Below are 22,408 nucleotides of genomic sequence, written 5' to 3' on the forward strand. Positions count from 1 at the left end.
TTTTCGGAATGTTATGTATCAAACTCTTAAGTGAATGCAAAGCCACCTACATGAGGAAATTAAACAACTTTACGAGAAACCTTACTTTTGAGTGTTTTTCAGTATTTTAGGCACCAAAACGATAATAACATGGAAGTCACTCAATATGGGAATCCAAAACAAAATTACTGAAAACGTGGCTTTTCAGTGTTTTACGTAGAAAAACGCTAAAAAGGATGCAAACCAACCAATATAAAGAAATAGAATAACATTACGAAAAATGTATATTTTGAATGTTTTTGAGCTTGTTACCTAAAAAAAAATGCAAAAATGGATGTAAAGTATTGCAAAACAATAGGACATTCTGAGAAAAGTGTATAATGAGTGTTTTATAGTTCCACAAGAACCAAAAGGCAAAAAACGCAAAAACTCCTGTACCTAGAGAAGTTTCTTAGATACAAAAATGATGAAATTCATGAATAACACTTTTAATTGAGAAACAGAATTACCTTACAAAATGTGTGTATTTTGAGTGTTTTTCACATTCTTAGTTACGAAAATCCCAAATTACATGCGAAACTAGCTAGTTTCCTAGATACCAAAATGCCGACACTCATGAATAACACTCTTAATTGAGAAACAGAAAAACCTTACTAAATACGTGTATTTTGAGTGCTTTTCACATTCATAGTTACACAAAACCCAACAAAACAACAAAACCAGCTTTATGTGGTAAAAAAAAAAAAAAACATTTTCAGAAAAGTGTCTATTGAGTGTTTTTGAGCGTGATAGGCAGTAAAGCACTAAAAAGAAGGGCAATCACATTACATGGGAATAAAACCAATATTTACCAAGAACTTGCCTTTAAGTGTTTTTGAGCTCCTTATATACCAAAACGCTAAAACGCATGCAAAACACACTTTATGGAGAAACAGAATAACATTACCAAAAACATGTATTTTGAGTGTTTTTGATCATGTTGCCTTATTGGCAACATGATCAAAAACACGCTTAAATACATGCTAAGAACCCTATTTGTGGGAAACGAAAGGACATTACGAGAAACGTGTATTATGAGTATTTTTAAATTCATTAAGTACCAAAAACCTAAAAGCCACAAATAACTCTCTATTGAGAAAAAAATATATATATATAAATAAAAAAAATACGATATTTTTTTTTTCTTTCTTATTCATCTTCATAGGTACCGAGGTGCCAAAATTTAAGCAAAATTCATGAAATTTTCTGAAATAAGAACATTATCAAAAAAGTAAATTTTAGCTTTTTTTTCTCGACTGTTATGTACCAAACCCTAAAGTGCATGCAAAACCACCTATATGGAGAAATTAAACGTCTTTGCCAGAAAACTGTCTTATGAGTGTTTTTCAGCATGTTAGGCACCAAAAACGACAAAACCAAAGGAAGTCAATCTATATGGGAATCAAAAACAAAATTACTGAAAACGTGTCTTTTCGGTGTTTTAGGTAGAAAAACGCTAAAAAGGATGCAAACCAACCAATATGAAAAAAAAAAAAATAGACTAATATTACAAAAAAGCTATATTTTGAGTTTTTTTCAGCTTGTTACCTACAAGAAAGGTGAAAATGGATGCAAAGCACTCCCTATTGGGAAACAAAAGGACATTACGAGAAACGTGTATAATGTCTTATTATTTTCGAGCAAAAGAACTTGTGGTTCACAAGAACCACAAGGCAAAAAGCGCAAAAACTCGTGTATTTAAAGAAGTTTCTTAGATACCAAAATGCTGAAACTCATGAATAACAATCTTAATTAAGAACAGAACAATCTTACCAAAAGCGAGTATTTTCAGTGTTTTTCACATTCTTAGCAAAATCCCAAATAGCATGCGAAACTAGCTTTATGTGGCGTTACCAGAAGTGTCTTTTGAGTGTTTTTGAGCGTGTTTGGCAATAAAGCACTAGAAAGCAGGGCAATCACATTACATGGGAATAAAACCAACTTTGACCAAGAACTTGCCATTATGTTTTTGAGCTCCTTACATACCAAAAACGCTAAAACGCATGCAAAACACTCCTTTATGGAGAAGCAGAAAAAAACATTACAAAAAACATGTGTTTTAAGTGTTTTTGATCGTGTTACCTATAAAAACGTTTAAATACATGCAAAGAACACTATCTTTGGGAAACGAAAGGACATTACGAAAAACGTGTATTCTGACTGTTTTGAAGTTCCTTAAGTACCAAAACGTTAAAACCCACAAATAACACTCTTTAAACAGAAAAAAAAATTAAAAAGTAATTTAAAAATTCTGCCAAAATTCAGTTAATTTATGTGGAAAAAAGAACATTATCAAAAAAGTTAATTATAGATTTTTTTCGGATTGTTATTTACCAAACCCTAAAGTGCATCCAAAGCCACCTATATGAGGAAATTAAACGACTTTACCAGAAACATGTCTTTTCAGTGTTTTTTAGCATGTTAGGCACCAAACCTATAAATTATATGGAAGTCAGTCAATATGTGAATCCAAAACAAAATTACTGAAAATGTGTCTTTTCAGCGTTTTATGCAGAAAAAGCGCTAAAACGGATGCAAAGCAACGAATATGAAGAAATAGAATAACATTACCAAAACGTGTTTTTGAGCTTTTTACCTACAAAAAAACGCGAAAATGGATGTAAAAGCACTCTATATTGGGAAGAAAAAAGGACATTTAGAGAAACGTGTATAATGATTGTTTTATAGTTTCACAAGAACCACAAGACAAAAAACGCAAAAAGTTTCTTACATACCAAAATGCTAAAACTCATGAATAACACTTTTAATTGAGAAACAGAACTACCTTACCAAATGTGTGTATTTTGAGTGTTTTTCACATTCTTAGCTACGAAAATCCCAAATTACATTTATACATTATTTTGTTACAATATTTTGAGTGTTTTTGATCATGTTACCTATAAAAACGTTTAAATACATGCAAAGAACCCTATGTCTGTGAAACGAAAGGACATTACGAAAATCGTGTATTATGATTGTTTTTAATTTCCTTAAGTACCAAAAAACTAAAACCCACAAATAGAGAAAAAATAAATAACTAAAAAAATAGAATTTTCTTTTTTTTGTTATTCATCTACATAGGTATGAAGATGCCAAAATTCAGGCAAAATTCAGGAAAATTATGTAAAAAACACATTATTAAAAATTTTTTTTAGCTTTTTTTCAGAATTATGTACCAAACCCAAAAGTGCATGCAAACCCACCTATATTGGGAAATTACACGACTTTACCAGAAATCTGTCTTTTGAGTGTTTTTTCAGCAATTTCAACAATATTACTGAAAACGTGTCTTTTCTGTGATTTACGAAGAAAAACGCTAAAACGGATGCAAGCCAACCAATATGAAGAAATAGAATAACATTACCAAAAAGATATATTTTGAGTGTTTTTCAGCTTGTTACCTACAAAAAATGCGAAAATGGATGGAAAGCACTCTTTATTGGGAAACAAAAGAACATTACGAAAAACGTGTATAATGAGTGTTTTATAGTTTTAAAAGAACCACGAGGCAATAAACGCAAAAACTCGTGTATATAGAGAAATTTCTTACATACCAAAATGATTAAATGCATGAATAACACATTTAATCGATAAACAGAAGTACCTTACTAAATTGTGTATTTTGAGTGTTTTTCACATTCTTAGTTACGAAAATGACAAATTACATGAGAAACTAGCATCATTTGGGGAAAAAAAATGACATTACCATAAAAGTGTCTTTTGAGTGTTTTTCAGCGTGATATCCAACAAAGCACTAAAAAGCAGAACATTACATGGGAATAAAACCAACTTTTACGAAGAATTTGCCTTTAAGTGTTTTTTAACCCCTTATATACCAAACCTTTAAAACGCATGGAAAACAAACTTGATGGAGAAACTAAATAATATTACCAAAAACATGTGTTTTTTGAGTGTTTTTGATCATGTTATCTATAAAAACGCTTAAGTATATGCAAAGAACATTATGTTTGGGAAACAAAAGGATATTACGAGAAACTTGTATTATGAGTGTTTTTTTTTAAGTTCCTTAAGTACCAAAAAGCTAAAACCCACAAATAACACTCTTCATTTAGAAAATAAAATAAAAAATTAAAATCAAAATAAATATGATTTTTTTTTTTTTTTTTTTGTTATTCATCTTCATAGGTACCGAGATGGCAAAATTCTGGGAAAATTTAGGGGAATTATGTGACAAAAGAATATTATCAAAAAATTAATTTCAGCCCTTTTTTCGGACTGTTATGTACCAAACCCTAAAGTGCATGCAAAGCCTCCAATATGACTAAATGAAACGACCTTACCAGAAATCTGTGTTTTGAGTCCTTTTTAGCATCTTAGTCACCAAAACGATAAATAATAAGCAACTCACTCTATATGGGAATCCAAAACAAAGTTATTGAAAACGTGTCTTCTCAGTGTTTTACGTAGAAAAACGTTCAAACGGATGGAAACCAACCAATATCAAGAAATAGAAAAACATTACCAAAAAGGAATATTTTGAGTGTTTTTGAGCTTTTTACCTATAAAAAACGCGAAAATAGATGCAAAGCACTCTATATTGGGAAACAAAAGGACATTGCAAGAAAAGTGTATAATGACTGTTTTATAGTTCAAAGCAAAAAACACAAAAACTCGTGTATATGGAGAGATTTCCTAGGTACCAAAATGCTGAAACTCATGAATAACACTCTTAATTCAGAAACAGATCAACCTTACTAAATGCGTGTATTTTGTGTGCTTTTCACATTCTTAGGTACTAAAACCCCAAATTGCATTTGAAACCACCTTTATCTGAGAGAAAAAATGACATTACCAGAAAAGTGTCTTTTTAGTGTTTTGAACGTGATAGGCAATAAAGCACTAAAAAGCTGCGCAATCATATTACATTGGAATAACACCAATTTATACCAAAAACTTGCCCATACAAAAACAAAGTTTATGGAGAAACAGAACAACATTACCAAAAACATGTATTTTGAGTGTTTTTGATATTGTTATCTATAAAAACGCTTAATTACATGCAAAGAACATTATGTTTGGGAAACAAAAGGATATTACGAGAAACGTGTATTATGAGTGTTTTTTTAAGTTCCTTAAGTACCAAAAAGCTAAAACCCACCAATAAAAGTCTTTATTTAGAAAATAAAAAAAATAAAAATATAAAAAAAACGATTTTTTTTTTTTTTTTGTTATTCATATTCATAGGTACCGAGATGCCAAAATTCTGGGAAAATTCAGGGCAATCATATGATAAAAGAGTATTATCAAAAAAGTTAATTTCCGGTTTTTTTTTTTATTGGACTGTTATGTACCAAACCTTAAAGTGCATGCAAAGACTCCTATATGAGGAAATTAAAAGACCTTACCAGAAATATGTGTTTTGAGTGTTTTTTACCATGTTAGGCACCAAAACGATAAATAATAAAGAACTCACTCTATATGGGAATCCAAAAAAAAGCTACTGAAAACGTGTCTTCTCAGTGTTTTACGTAGAAAAACTCTAAAACGGATGCAAAGCAACCAATATCAAGAAATAGAAAAACGTTACTAAAAAGGTATATTTTGAGTGTTTTTGAGCATGTTACCTACAAAAAACGCGAAAATTGATGCAAAGCACTCTATATTGGGAAAGAAAAGGACATTGCAAGAAAAGTGTATAATGAGTGTTTTATAGTTCATAAGAACCGCGATTCAAAAAACGCAAAATCTCGTGTATATTGAGAGGTTTCCTAGGTACAAAAATGCTAAAATTCATGTATAACACTCCTAATTGAGAAACAGAACAGTTCTAATAAATGCGTGTATTTTGATTGCTTTTCACATTCTTATCAAAACCCAAAATTGCATGGGAAAATAGATTTGTGGGAAAAAAAAGACTACCAGAAAAGTGTCTTTTGAGTGTTTTTGAGCGTGATAGAAAATAAAGCACTAAAAAGGAGGGCAAACACATTACGTTGGAGGAAAACGAATTTTTACCATGATCTTGCATTTATGTGTTTTTAAGCTCCTTATATACCAAAACACTAAAACGCATGCAAAACACTCCTTATGGTGAAACAGAATAACATTACCAAAAACATGTATTTTGAGTGTTTTTGATCATGTTACCAAAAAAACGCTCAAAATAAATGCAAAGAACACTATTTTTGGGAAACGAAAGGAGATTACGAGAAACGTGTATTATGAGTGTTTTTAATAACCTTAAGTACCAAAAAGGTAAATCCCACAAATAACACTCTTTATTGAGAAAAAAATAAATAAAAAATTAAATAAATACAATATTTTTTTTCTTTCTTATTCATCTTCACAGGTACCGAAATGCCAAAATTCGGGCAAATTTTAGGAAATTATGTGAAATAAGAACATTATCAAAAAAGTTAAATTTAGCTTTTTTTTTTTAACTGTTATGTACCAAACCCCTAAAGTGCATGCAAAGCCACTTATATGTGGAAATTAAATGTCTTTGCCAGAAAACGGTCATATGAGTGTTTTTCAGCATGTTAAGAACCAACACGATAAATAACATGGAAGTCAATCTATATGGGAATCCAAAACAAAATTACAAAAAACGTGTCTTTTCGGTGTTTTACGTAGAAAAACGCTAAAACGGATGTAAACCAACCAATATGAAGAAATAAAATAACATTACCGAAAAGGTATATTTTACGTGTTTTTGAAATTGTTACCTACAAAAAACGCGAAAATGGATGGAAAGCACTCTATATTGGGAAGCAAAAGGACATTGTGAGAAAGGTGTATAATGAGTGTTTTATAGTTTTACAAGAACTACAAGGCAAAAAACGCAAAAACTCGTGTATATTAAGAAGTTTCTTACATTCCAAAATGCAGTAACCCTGGAACAACACTCTTAATTGAGAAACAGAACAATCTTACTAATTGCGTGTTTTTTGAGTGCTTTTCACATCCTTAGTTACCAAAACCCCAAATTGCATGCGAATCCAGCTTTTTTGTGGGAAAAAAATGACATTACCAGAAAAATGTCTTTTGAGTTTTTTTTGAGCGTGTTAGGCAATAAAGCACTAAAAAGTAGGCCAATCACATTACATTGGAATAAAACCAATTTTTAACAAAAACTTTCCTTTAAGTGTATTTTGAGCTCCTTATATACCAAAACACTAAAATGCATGCAAAATACACTTGATGGTGAAACAGAATAACATTACCAAAAACATGTATTTTGAGTGTTTTTGATCATGTTACCAATAAAAACGCTTAAATATATGCAAAAAACCGTATTTTGGGGAAATGAAAGGACATTACGAGAAACGTGTATTATGACTGTTTTTAAGTTCATTAACTACGAAAAAGCTAAAAGCCATAAATTACACTCTTTATTGACAAAAAAAAGTAAATAAATAAAACAAATACGATTTTTTTTTCATTCTTATTCATCTTCGCAGGTAACGAGGTGCCAAAATTCGGGCAAAGTTCAGGAAATTATATGAAATAAGAACATTATCAAAAAAGTTAAATTTTTTTTTTCGAACTGTTATGTACCAAACCCCTAAAGTGCATGCAAAGCCACCTATATGGGGAAATTAAACGTTTGCCAAAAAAACTGTCTTATGGGTGTTTTTCAGCATGTTAGGAACCAACATGATAAAACTCAAGGAAGTCAATCTATATGGGAATCCAAAACAAAATTACTGAAAACGTGTCTTTTCGGTGTTTTACGTACAAAACGCTAAAACGGATGCAAACTAACCAAAATGAAGAAATAGAATAACATTACCAAAAAGGTATATTTTAAGTGTTTTTGAAATTGTTACATACAAAAAACGCGAAAATGGATGGAAAGCACTCTATATTGGGAAGCAAAAGGCATCAAAAAGCATGTTAGGCATCAAAACGATAAATAATATGAAAGTCACTCTATATGGATATCCAGAACAAAATTACTGGAAACTTGTCTTTTAAAAGATTTTACGTACAAAAACGCAAAAACGGAGGCAAACCAGCCAATATGAAGGAATAGAATAGCATTACCAAAAAAGTATATTTTGTGTGTTTTTGAGCTTGTTGCATAAAAAGAAACTCGAAAATGGATGCAAAGCACTCTATATAAGGAAAAAAAAAGGACATAATGAGAAACGTATATAATGAGTGTTTTATAGTTCATCAGAATCACAAGTCAAAAAACGCAAAAACTCGACTGTATGGAGAAGTTTCTAAGATACCAAAATACTGAAACTCATGAATAACACTCTTAATCAAGAAACAGAACAACCTTACTAAATGCGTGTATTTTGAGTGTTTTTTTACATTCTTAGTTACCAAAACCCCAAATTCCATGCGAAACTAGCTTTATGAGGGAAAAAAATGACATTACCAGAAAAGTGTCTTTGAGTGTTTTTGAGCGTGTTAGGCAATAAAGCACTAAAAAGCAGGGCAATCACATTACATGGGAATAAAACCAACTTTTACGAAGAACTCACCTTTTAGTGTTTTTGACACGCATTTAGTAAGGTTGCTCTTTTTCACAATTAAGAGTGTTATTCATGAGTTTCAGCATTTTTTTTTTCGTTTTTTGCCTTGTGGATTTTTTTAATTATAAAACATTCATTATACATTTTTCTCGCAATGTTTTCTACGTAAAACACTGAGAAGACACGTTTTCCGTAATTTTCTTTTGGATTCCCACATAGAGTGAGTTCCTTATTATTTATCGTTTTGGTGCCTAACATGCTGAAAAACACTCAAAAGACAGATTTCTGGTAACGTCTTTAATTTCCTCATATGGGAGGCTTTGCATGGTCTTTCAGTGTTTTTGAGCGTGTTACGCAATAAAGCACTTAAAGCCAGGGCAATCACATTACATGAGAATAAAACCAAATTTTACCAAGAACTGGCCTTTAAATGTTTTTGAGCTCCTTACATACCAAAACGCTAAAACGCATGCAAAATACATTTTATGGAGAAACTGAATAACATTACCAAATACATGTATTTTGAGTGCTTTTGATCATGTTATGTTGTTATTAAACGACTTTACCAGAAACCTGTCTTTTCAATGTTTTTCAGCATGTTAGGCACAAATACGATAAATAATATGAAAATCAGTCAATATTCAAAACAAAATTACTGAAAACGTGTCTTTTCAGTGTTTTACGTAGAAAAACGCTAAAGCGGATACAAACCATCCTTAATGAAGAAATAGAATAACATTACCAAAAAGATATTTTTTGAGTGCTTTTGAACTTGTTACCAATAAAAAATGCAAGAATGGATGTAAAGCACTCTATATTAGGAAACAAAAGGACATTACGAGAAACGTGTATAATGAGTGTTTTATAGTTTTAAAAGAACCACTAGGCAATAAACGTAAAAACTCGTGTATATAGAGAAATTTTTACATACCAAAATGATGAAATGCATGAATAACACTTTTAATCGATAAACAGAACTACCTTACCAAATTGTGTATTTTAAGTGTTTTTCACATTCTTAGTTATAAAAATGCCAAATTACATGCGAAACTAGCTTCATTTGGGAAAAAAATGACATTACCAGAAAATTGTCTTTTGAGTGTTTTTGAGCGTGATATGCAACAAAGCACTAAAAAGCAGAACGATCACATTACATGAGAATAAAACCAATTTGTACGAAGAATTTGCCTTTAAGTGTTTTTTAACCCCTTATATACCAAACCGCTAAAACGCATGAAAAACAAACTTTATGGAGAAACAGAATAACATTACCAAAAACATGTATTTTGAGTGTTTTTGATCATGTTATCTATAAAAACGCTTAAGTACATGCAAAGAATATTATGTTTGGGAAACAAAAGGACATTACTAGAAACGTGTATTATGAGTGTTTTTATAAGTTTCTTAAGTACCAAAAAGCTAAAACTCACAAATAACACTCTTTATTTAGAAAATAAAAAATAAAAAAATAAAATAAATAGGATTATTTTTTTTTTTGTTATTCATATTCATAGGTACCGAGATTCCAAAATTGTGGAAAAATTCAGGGCAATTATATGATAAAAGAATATTATCAAAAAAGTTAATTTCAGCTTTTTTTTTCGGACTGTTATGTACCAAACCCTAAAGTGCATGCAAAGCCTCCAATATGAGGAAATTAAACGACCTTACCAGAATTCTTTGTTTTGTGTGTTTTTTAGCATGTTAGGCACCAAAACGATAAATAATAAGGATCTCACTCTATATGGGAATTCAAAACAAAGTTACTGAAAACGTGTCTTCTCAGTGTTTTATGTAGATAAACGTTAAAACGGATGCAAACTAACCAATATCAAGAAATAGAAAAACGTTACCAAAAATGTATATTTTGAGTGTTTTTGAGCTTTTTACCTACAAAAACACGAAAATTGATGCAAAGTACTCTATATTGGGAAACAAAAGGACATTGCAAGAAAAGTGTATAATGAGAGTTTTATAGTTCAAAAGAACCACAAAGCAAAGAACGCAAAAACTCATGTATATGGAGAGATTTCTTAGATACCAAAATACTGAAACTCATGAATAACACTCTTAATTGAGAAACGAAAAAAAAGCTAAATTTAACTTTTTTTATAATGTTCTTATTTCATATAGTTTCCTGAACTTTGCCCGAATTTTGGCACCTCGTTACCTGTGAAGATGAATAAGAATGAAAAAAAAAATCGTATTTTTTTATTTATTGATTTTTTTTTTGTCAATAAAGAGTGTAATTTGTGGCTTTTAGCTTTTTCGTACTTAATGAACTTAAAAACACTCATAATACACGTTTCTCGTAATGTCCTTTCATTTCCCAAAAATACAGTTCTTTGCATATATTTAAGCGTTTTTATTGGTAACATGATCAAAAACACTCAAAATACATGTTTTTGGTAATGTTATTCTGTTTCACCATCAAGTGTATTTTGCATGCATTTTAGTATTTTGGTATATAAGGAGCTCAAATACACTTAAAAACAAGTTCTTGTTAAAAATTGGTTTTATTCCAATGTAATGTGATTGCCCTGCTTTTTAGTGCTTTATTGCCTAACACGCTCAAAAACACTCAAAAGACATTTTTCTGGTAATGTCATTTTTTTCACACAAAAAGCTGGATTCGCATGTAATTTGGGGTTTCGGTAACTAAGGACGTGAAAAGCACTCAAAATACACGCATTTAGTAATTTTGTTCTGTTTCTCAATTAAGAGTGTTGTTCCAGAGTTTCAGCATTTTGGAATGTAAGAAACTTCTCAATATACACGAGTTTTTGCGTTTTTTACCTTGTAGTTCTTGTGAAACTATAAAACACTCATTATACACGTTTCTCGTAATGTCCTTTTGCTTCCCAAAATAGAGTGCTTTCCATCCATTTTCGCGTTTTTTGTAGGTAACAATTTCAAAAGCACTTAAAATATACCTTTTTGGTAATGTTATTTTATTTCTTCATATTGGTTGGTTTACATCCGTTTTAGCGTTTTTCTACGTAAAACACCGAAAAGACACGTTTTTTAGTAATTTTGTTTTGGATTCCCATATAGATTGACTTCCATGTTATTTATCGTGTTGGTTCCTAACATGCTGAAAAATACTCATATGACCGTTTTGTGGCAAAGACGTTTAATTGGCTTTGCATGCACTTTAGGGGTTTGGTACATAACAGTTCGAAAAAAAAAGCTAAATTTAACTTTTTTGATAATGTTCTTATTTCACATAATTTCCTGAAATTTGCCCGAATTTTGGCATTTCATTACCTGTGAAGATGAATAAGAGAGAAAAAAAATACTGTATTTTTTTTTATTTATCAATAAAGAGTGTTATTTTTGGCTTTTAGCTTTTCGGTAATTAATGAACTTAAAAACACTCATAATACTCGTTTCTCGTAATCTCCTTTCGTTTCCCAAAAATAGTGTTCTTTGCATTTATTTAAGCGTTTTTATTGGTAACATGATCAAAAACACTCAAAATACATGTTTTTGGTAATGTTATTCTGTTTCACCATAAAGAGTGTTTTGCATGCGTTTTAGTATTTTGTTATATAAGGAGCTCAAAAACACATAAATGCAAGTTCTTGGTAAAAAATTCGTTTTCCTCCAATGTAATATGATTACCCTCCTTTTTAGTGCTTTATTTTTTATCACGCTCAAAAACACTCAAAAGACACTTTTCTGGTAGTCTTTTTTTTTCCACAAATCTATTTTCGCATGCAATTTTTAGTTTTGCTAAGAATGTGAAAAGCACTCAAAATACACGCACTTATTAAGGCTGTTCTGTTTCTTAATTAGGAGTGTTATACATGAGTTTATATGAGTTATATGAGTTATACATGAGCATTTTTGTATCTAGGAAACCTCTCCATATACACGAGATTTTGCGTTTTTTGCCTTTTGGTTCTTTTGAACTATAAAACACTCATACACTTTTCTTGCAATGTCCTTTTGTTTCCCAATATAGAGTGCTTTGCATCAATTTTCCCGTTTTTTGTAGGTAACATGCTCAAAAACACTCAAAATATACCTTTTTAGTAACGTTTTTCTATTTCTTGATATTGGTTGCTTTGCATCCGTTTTAGCGTTTTTCTACGTAAAACACTGAGAAGACACGTTTTCAGTAGCTTTTTTTTGGATTCCCATATAGAGTGAGTTCCTTATTATTTATCGTTTTGGTGCCTAACATGCTAAAAAACACTCAAAACACATATTTCTGGTAAGGTCGTTTAATTTCCTCATATAGAAGCCTTTGCCTGCACTTTAAGGTCTGGTACATAACAGTCCGAAAAAAAAAACCGGAAATTAACTTTTTTGATAATATTCTTTTTATCATATGATTGCCCTGAATTTTCGCAGAATTTTCGCATCTCGGTACCTATGAATATGAATAACAAAAAAAAAAAAAAATCTATTTTTTTATATTTTTATTTTTTATTTTCTAAATAAAGAGTGTTATTGGTGGGTTTTAGGTTTTTAGTACTTAAGGAATTAAAAAAAACACTCATAATACACGTTTCTCGCAATATCGTTTTGTTTCCCAAACATAATGTTCTATGCATGTAATTAAGCGTTTTTATAGATAACAATATCAAAAACACTCAAAATACATGTTTTTGGTAAGGATGTTCTGTACTCTTAATTAAGAGTGTTATTTCTAAGTTTCAGCATTTTGGTATCTGAGAAAATTTTTTTTTTTTGCGATTTTTGCCTTGTGGCTGTTGTGAAACTATATAACACTCATTATACACGTTTCTCGTAATGTCCTTTTGTATCCCAATATAGAGTGCTTTCCATCCATTTTCGCGTTTTTTTTTGAAGGTAAGAAGCTCAGAAACACTCAAAATATACCGTTTTGGTAATGTTATTCTATTTCTCCATATTCGTTGGTTTGCATCCGATTTAGCGTTTTTATACGTAAAACACAGAAAAAACACTTTTTCAGTAAATTTGTGAAGGATTCCCACATTTAGTGACTTCCAGTGTGTAAAAAGGAGGGGAATCACATTACATGGGAATAAAACCAACTTTTAAGTGCTTTTTAACTCCTTATATACCAAAACGCTAAAACATATGCAAAACACCCTTTATGGAGAAACAGATTAACATTTCCAAAAACATTTATTTTGAGTGTTTTTGATCATGTTACCTCTAAAAACGCTTAAATACATATAAAGAACCCTATGTCTGGGAAACGAAAGGACATTATGAGAAACGTGTATTATGTGTGTTTTTAAGTTCCATAAGTACCAAAAAGCTAAAACCTCTTTATAGAGAAAAAATAAAGAACAAACTAAAGGACATTATGAGAAACGTGTATTATGTGTGTTTTTAAGTTCCATAAGTACCAAAAAGCTAAAACCTCTTTATAGAGAAAATAAAGAATTAAAAAATAGGATATTTTTTTTTTATTCCTCTTCATAGGTACTGAGATGCCAAAATTCTGGCAAAATTCAGGGAAATTATGTGTAAAAAGAACATTATCGAACAAAGTTAATTTTAACTTTTTTTTTTCGGACTGTTATATACCAAACCATGAAGTGAATGCAAAGCCAACTATATGGGGAAATTAAACGACTTTATGAGAAACCTGTGTTTCTAGTGTTTTTCAGCATGTTAGTCACCAAAACAATAAATAATATTGAAGTCATTCTATGTGGGAATCCAAAACAAAATTACTTTAAACGTGTCTTTTTCGTGTTTTACGTAGAAAAACTCTAAAACGGATGCAAACCAACCAATATGAAGAAATAGAATAAGATTACCAAAAAGGTATAATTTGAGTGTTTTTTTTTAGCTTTTTACTTACAAAAAACACGAAAATTGATGCAAAGCTCTCTCTATTGGTTAACAAAAGGACATTATGAGAAACGTGTATAATGAGTGTTTTATAGATTCTCAAGAATCACAAGGCAAAAAACGCAAAAACCCGTATATATGGAGAAGTTCCTTAGATACCAAAATGCTGAAACTCCTGAATAACACTCTAAATTGAGAAACAGAACAACCTTACCAAATGCGTGTATTTTGAGTGTTTTTCACATTCTTAGTTACCAAAACCCCAAATTTTATGTGAAAGTAGCTTTATGTGGGGAAAAAAAAGTGACATTACCAGAAAAGTGTCTTTTAAGTGTTTTTTTTTTTTTTTTTTGCATGATAGGCAATAAAGCACTAAAAAGCAGGGCAATCATATTACATGGGAATAAAACTAACTTTTACTAACAATTTGCCTTTAAGTGTTTTTGAGCTCCTTATGTATCAAAACGCTAAAACGAATGCAAAACACCCTTTATGGAGAAAGAGAATAACATTACCAAAAACATGTATTTTGAGTGTTTTTGATCATGTTACCTATAAAAACTCTTAAATACATGCAAAGAACCTTATGTATGGGAAATTAAATTGCTTTTCGAGAAACATGTATTACAAGTGTTTTTAAGTTCTTTAAGTACCATTTAGCTAAAACCCATAAGTAACACTGTTTATAGAAAAAAATAAATAAATGAATAAAAAGATAGGAATTTATTTATTTATTTTTTGTTATTCATCTTCATAGGTACCAAGATGCCAAAATTCTGGCAAAATTCAGGAAAATTATGTGAAAAAAGAAAATTATGAAAAAAAAATAATTTTAGCTTTTTTTCGGACTGTGATGTACCAAACCCTAAAGTGCATCCAAAGCCACCTATATGAAGAAATTAAACGACTTTACGAGAAACCTGTCTTTTGAGTGTTTTTCAGCATGTTAGGCACCAAAACGATATATAATATGGAAGTCACTCAATATGGGAATCCATCACAAAATTACTGAAAAAGTGTCTTTTCTGTGTTTTACGTAGAAAAACGCTAAAACGGATGCAAACCAACGAATATACCAAAAAAATATACCAAAAAAGGTATATTTTTCACTATTTTTGAGCTTCTTATCTACAAAAAACGCGAAAATGGATAGAAAGCACTCTATATTGAGATACAAAAGGACATTACGAGAAAATTGTATAATGAGTGTTTTATAGTTTCACAAGAACCACAAGGCAAAAAACGCATTTACATAAAGGTGTGTTTTGAGTAATTATTATCGTTTTAGGAAGAGAAACGTACAAAAACGTCAATGGATGCAAACTACTTAATAAGGGATACGAAAAGACACTACGAGAAACGTTTATTATGAATGTTTTTGAACTTCTTAATTATGAAAACGCTTAAAACGCATGAATAGTACTCTATATCAAGAAACAGAGAGAAAAAAAAAAAACGTGTAATTTGAGTGTATTTCACATTCTTAGATGCCATATCGTGAAAATACATATAATTTACCCTATATGGCGAAACAAAAAGTGATTAAGAAAATCGCACATTATGAGTGTTTTTGAGTTTCTTAGGTACAAAAACGCTAAAACACATAAATCTAGTTTCGCACAAAAAAAAAAAACATGGAAAAAAACCCTATAAAGGAAAACGAAACAATATTACCAAAATCGTGTCTTTTTTTGGATTTACTTACGTAATAAAACGCTGAAACCCATGCAAAAAAATAAAAAATAAAATAAAATAAAATAAAAATAAATAAATAAATAAATAAATAAAGTAAATAAATAAATATAAATAAATACTGAGAAACAGTATACCTTTACCAAAAACCGTGTATTTTAAGAGTTTTTGAGTTTGTTACATAGAAAAAAAAAAGCTACATTACCAAAAACATATCTCTGAAGTGTTTAGGAGCTTCTTACGTCCAAAAAAGTGCTAAAAGGCATGCAAAACTTTCTTATTGAGAAAAAGAATAACATCACCGAAAAATGAATTGAAACTTCATTTTCAGAAACATGTCTTTTGAATGTCTTTTGGAGCAGGTTCGGCACAAAAGCACAAAAAGGATGAAAAACACTCTATAGCTATATATATATTACCTAGACACGTTGTCTTTTTTAGCTGCTTACGTACCAAAACGCTTAAACGCATTCAAAACAGTTTAAAATACAAAACAAAATAACTTTACCAAAAACGTGTATTTTTAGTGTTTATGAGCTTGTTACGTAAAAAAAAAAAATATATATATATATATATATATATATATATATATATATATATATATATATATATATATATATATATATATATATATATATATATATATATATATATATATATATATATATATATATATATATATATATATATATATATATATATATATATATATATATATATATATATATATATATATATATATATATATATATATATATAAAGTACACCACATCGGAAAAGAAAAGAACATTACGCGATACGTGTATTTTGATTTTTTTTTTGTTTTTCTTTCGAGCTTCTTAGGGAACAAAACGCTTAAACGCATAAATAGCTCTCTATTTGGAGAAAGAGAACAACATTACAAAAATTGTGTATTTTGAATGTTTTTCACAGAAAACAAAACGCCAAAATACATGTAAATCGCCCTCTATGGTGAAATAAAACGACATTACAGGAAACATATCTTAAGAGTGTTAGACAACAAAACGCTAAAAATCATAGAAAGGACTCGATATCGAAAAAACAAAACATCATTACCAAAACTTTTCCTTTTCAGTGTTTTGAGGTACCTATGAAAAAGCTTAAAACATGGAAAATCCCCTTGATCGTGACACAGAGTAACATTACCAAAATGAAATATGAAATGATTGTTTTTTAGCTTGTTACATTGCCAAAATGCATGTATAGTATACTATATAGGTAAACAAAAGGACCTTACGAGAAACGCGTATTTGGAGTGTTTTCGAGCTTGTTAGGTAACAAAACGCGAAAACGCGTTTGAAGAGAACTCTATATAGACAAACAGAACAACATTGTCAAAAACTTGTATTTTGAGTGTTTTTTACATTGTTAGGTACCAAACGGTAAAATGGAAGCGAATCACCCTATATAGGAGAACAATGTGAAATTACCAGAAGCGTGTCTTTTTAGTTTTTTTTTTTTTGAGCGTTTTAGGCACCAAAACGCTAAAATGCATGAAGAACACCCTATTTTCAATAAAAAAAACCCAGCTTGGTTTACCAAGCGTTTCTCATATTATGTAGCAAAACATCATAATGCATGCAGATCTCTATATGAAGAAGCAAAACTATATTACAGGAAACTTGAGTGTTAGGAATCAAAATGCTAAAAAGCATTGAAAGCACCCTATTTGGCAATATAAAATAACATTACCAAGAAAGTATCTTTAGAGTGTTTTTGACCTTCTTACGTGCGAAATCGCTGAAACGCATGCAAAACAACCTTTATGGAGAAACAGATTAACATTACCAAAAACTTGTATTTTGATTGTTTTTGTGCTTGTTAAGTACAAAAATGCCAAGTTACACGCAAAGCATCCTACATGGAGAAAACAAAGGAAATTACGAGAAAAGTGTATTATGAGAGATTTTGAGCTTTTTAGGTACAAAGACTCAAAAACACATGATTAGCACTTTATATGGAAAAACAACTCTACCGAAAACTTTTACTTAAACTCTTTTTCATATTGTTAAGTACCAAAAGACAAAATGCATTGGAAGCCCCCTTTATCGGGAAACGAAACGACATTATCATCAACGTGCCTTTTGAGTGTTTTTCAACGTGTTAGACACCAGAACGCTAAAAAACATGGAAAGCACTCTATAAAGGAATACAAAACAACATTACTAAAAACGTGTTTTATAGGTTCTTATGTACAGAAACGCTAAAACCCATGCAAAACACCCTTTATGGAGAAGCGAAATAAATATTTCGTTGATAAATTACATTCAGGAAAGTTAGGGAACATCCCTTACAGAAGAAAAAGATCGCAGAAGAATGATCCTAAATGGATGACTGAGGATAAAACACTACATAGGGCGAAGGAGAAGTATATATGAGATTAAAGACAGGGGAAGTGGTTTTAAGGCCATAATATAATGAATTAGAAATTTCAGGAGTTTAACAAGGAAAGCTAAAAATAGTTATGAATTAAAGGTAGCCAGCCAAGCGAAGATGGACCACAAGGGATTTTATCAGGCATATAAGACGAAGAATAGAGAAACAATAATTCCTTAAAGACAGCAGAATGGGACCTGATTAGTTGTTGAGAGGAGATTAGTAAAATTGTGAGCGAGTATTTTTTAATTGTCTTTGCCCAGGAAAACATGCAGGATTTGCCGAATAGTGAGAAGATATTTAGAATAGAAGAGGATGAGATGCTGACAAATATTACCATAGCTAAAAGAGATAGTGGAACAGGAGATAGATAAGTTGAAAAGTTCAAGTCACCAGGACCAGATGAAATATATTCCACAGTATTTAAGGAAAGGAAAAAGGTTATAAGTAATTTGTTAGTTTCTGTCCTTAGGAAATCACTTTAGTCATGTGAGGTATCGGTAATTCGGAGGCAGGCGAATATAGTACCTACCTTTAAGAAAGGAGATAAAACTTTAACGTCTAACCTGTCAGCTTAACTTCTGTTGAATGTAAAATAATGGAGTCAATAATAGTAGATTCTTCTTGCAGATTTACTTATTTCTTATGTTCTTATGTTCTTATTACCAAAAGCGTGTATTTTCAGTGTTTTTCAGCTATTACGTGAAAAAAAATGCCAAAATGCATGCAAAGCACCCTATATGAAGAAAAAGAGCGACATTACGAGAAACGTGCATTATGAGTGTTTTTGAGATTCTTAGGTACCAAAACGCTGAAACTCATGAATAACACTCTTAATTGAAATACAGAACAACCTTACCAAATGCGTGTATTTTGAGTGTTTTTTACATTCTTAGTTACCAAAACCCCAAAATGCATGCGAAACTAGCTTTATGTGGAAAAAAAAAAAAAAGACATTACCAGAAGAGTGTCTTTTGAGTGTTTTTGAGCGTGTTAGGCAATAAAGCACTATAAAGCAGGGCAATCACATTACATGGAAATAAAACCAAATTTTACCAAGAACTTGCCTTTAAGTGTTTTTCAGCTCCTTACATATTGAAACGCTAAAACGCATGCAAAACACCCTTTATGGAGAAACAGAAAAACATTACAAAAAACATGTATTTTGAGTGTTTTTCATCATGTTACCTATAAAAACCCTTAAATACATGCAAAGAACCCTGTATTTGGATAACGAAAGGACATTATGAGAAATGTGCATTATGAGTGTTTTTAAGTTCCTTAAGTACCAAAAAGCTAAAACCCACAAATAACACTCTTTATAGAGAAAAAAATAAATAAATAAAAAAATAGCAATTTTTTTTTGTTATTCATCTTCATAGGTGCCAAGATGCCAAAATTCTGGCAAAATTTAGGGAAATTATGTGGAAAAAAGAACATTATCAAAAAAGTTAATTCTAGATTTTTTTCTGACTGTTATGTACCAAACCCTAAAGTGCATGCAAAGCCACCTATATATGGAAATTAAACGACTTTACAAGAAACCTGTCTTTTGAGTGTTTTTTAGCATGTTAGGCACCAAAACGATAAATACCATTGAAGTAACTCAATATGGGAATCCAAAACAAAATTACTGAAAACATGTCTTCTCAGTGTTTTACGTAGAAAAACGCTAAAACGGATGCAAACCAACCAATACGAAGAAATAGAAAAACATCCCCAAAAACGTATATTTTGAGTGTTTTTGAACTTGTTACCTACAAAAAAAACGCGAAAATGCATGCAAAGCACTCTATATTGGGAAACAGAAGGACTTTACGAGAAACGTGTATAATGAGTGTTTTATAGTTTCACAAGATCCACAAGGCAAAAAACACAAAAACTCGTATATATGGAGAAGTTTCTTAGATACCAAAATGCTGAAACTCATGAATAAAACTCTTAATAGAAAAACAAAACAACCTTACTAAATGCGTGTATTTTGAGTGTTATTTCACATTCTTAGTTAAAAAAAAACGAAATTCCATGCAAATATAGCTTTATGTGGGAAAAAAACGACATTACCAGAAAAATGTCTTTTGAGTGTTTTTGAGAGTGTTAGGCAATAAAGCATTAAAAAGTAGGGCAATCACATTACATGGAATAAAACCAACGTTTACCAAGAACTTGCCTTTAAGTGTTTTTCAGCTCCTTATATGCGCTAAAACTAATGCAAAACACACTTTATATAGAAACAAAATAACATAACCAACAACAGGTATTTTCAGTGTTTTTTAATCATGTGATCTATAAAAAACGCTTAAATACATGCAAAGAACCTTATGTTTGGGAAAGGAAAGGATATTACGAGAAACGTGTATTATGAGTGTTTTCCAGTTCCTTAAGAACCAAAAAGTTAAAACCCACAAGTAACATTCTTTATTCAGAAAAAAATAAATAAATAAATAGAAAAACAGGAATTTTTTTATTTTTTTATTCATCTTCATAGGTACCGAGATGCCAAATTCTGGCAAAATTCAGGGCAATTATGTGATAAAAGATGATTATCAAAAAAGTTAATTTTAGCTTTTTTACGGACTGTTATTTACCAAACCCTAAAGTGCATGCAAAGCCACCTATATGAGGAAATTAAACGACTTTACCAGAAACCTATCTTTTGAGTGATTTTCAGCTTGTTAGGCATCAAAACGATAAATAAAATGGAAGTCACTCTATATGAGAATCCAAAACAAAATACTGAAAACGTGTCTTTTCTGTGTTTTAGGTAGAAAAACGCTAAAACGGATGCAAACCAACAAATATGAAGAAATAGAATATTACCGAAATGGTATATTTTGAGTGTTTTTAATCTTGTTACCTACAAATAACGCGAAAAAGGATGCAATCACTCTATATTGGGAAACAAAAGGACATTACGAGAAACGTGAATAATGAGTGTTTTATAGTTTCACAAGAACCACAAGGCAAAAAACGCAAAAACTCGTGTATATGAAGAAGTTTTTTAGTTACCAAAATGCTGGTACTCATGAATAACACTCTTAAATGAGAAACATAACAACCTTACGAAATGCGTGTATTTTGAGTGTTTTTCACATTCTTATTTACCAAAACCCCAAATTGCATGTAAAACTAGCTTTATGTTGGTAAGAAATGACATTACCAGAAAAGTGACATTGAGTGTTTTTGAGCGTGTTAGGCAATAAGTCACTAAAAAGCAGGGCAATAACATTACATGGGAATGAAACCAACTTTTACCAAGAACTTGCCTTTAAGTTTTTTTTTGAACTCCTTACATACCAAAACGCTAAAACGAATGCAAAACACCCTTTATGGAGAATTAGAATAACATTACCAAAAACATGTATTTTGAGTGTTTTTGATCATGCTACCTATAAAAACGCGAAAATACATGCAAAGAACCCTATGTTTGGGAAACGAAAGGACATTATGAGAAACGTGTATTATCGGTGTTTTTAAGTTCCTTAAGAACCAAAAAACTAAAACCCACAAATAACACTCTTTATAAAGAAAAAATAAATAAATAAAAACACGGCAATTTTTTTTTTTTTTTGTTATTCATCTTCATAGGTACGGAGATGCCAAAATTCTGGGAAAATTCTGGGCAATTATGGGATAAAAAATATTATCAAAAAAGTTAATTTTAGCTTTTTTTTTCGGAATGTTATGTACCAAACTCTTAAGTGAATGCAAAGCCACCTACATGAGGAAATTAAACGACTTTACGAGAAACCTTACTTTTGAGTGTTTTTCAGTATTTTAGGCACCAAAACGATAATAACATGGAAGTCACTCAATATGGGAATCCAAAACAAAATTACTGAAAACGTGTCTTTTCAGTGTTTTACGTAGAAAAACGCTAAAAAGGATGCAAACCAACCAATATGAAGAAATAGAATAACATTACGAAAAATGTATATTTTGAATGTTTTTGAGCTTGTTACCTAAAAAAAAAATGCAAATATGGATGTAAAGTATTGCAAAACAAAAGGACATTCTGAGAAACGTGTATAATGAGTGTTTTATAGTTCCACAAG

The sequence above is a fragment of the Scylla paramamosain genome, chromosome 37, assembly GCF_035594125.1.
Source record: "Scylla paramamosain isolate STU-SP2022 chromosome 37, ASM3559412v1, whole genome shotgun sequence".
Lineage (NCBI taxonomy): Eukaryota > Metazoa > Arthropoda > Malacostraca > Decapoda > Portunidae > Scylla > Scylla paramamosain.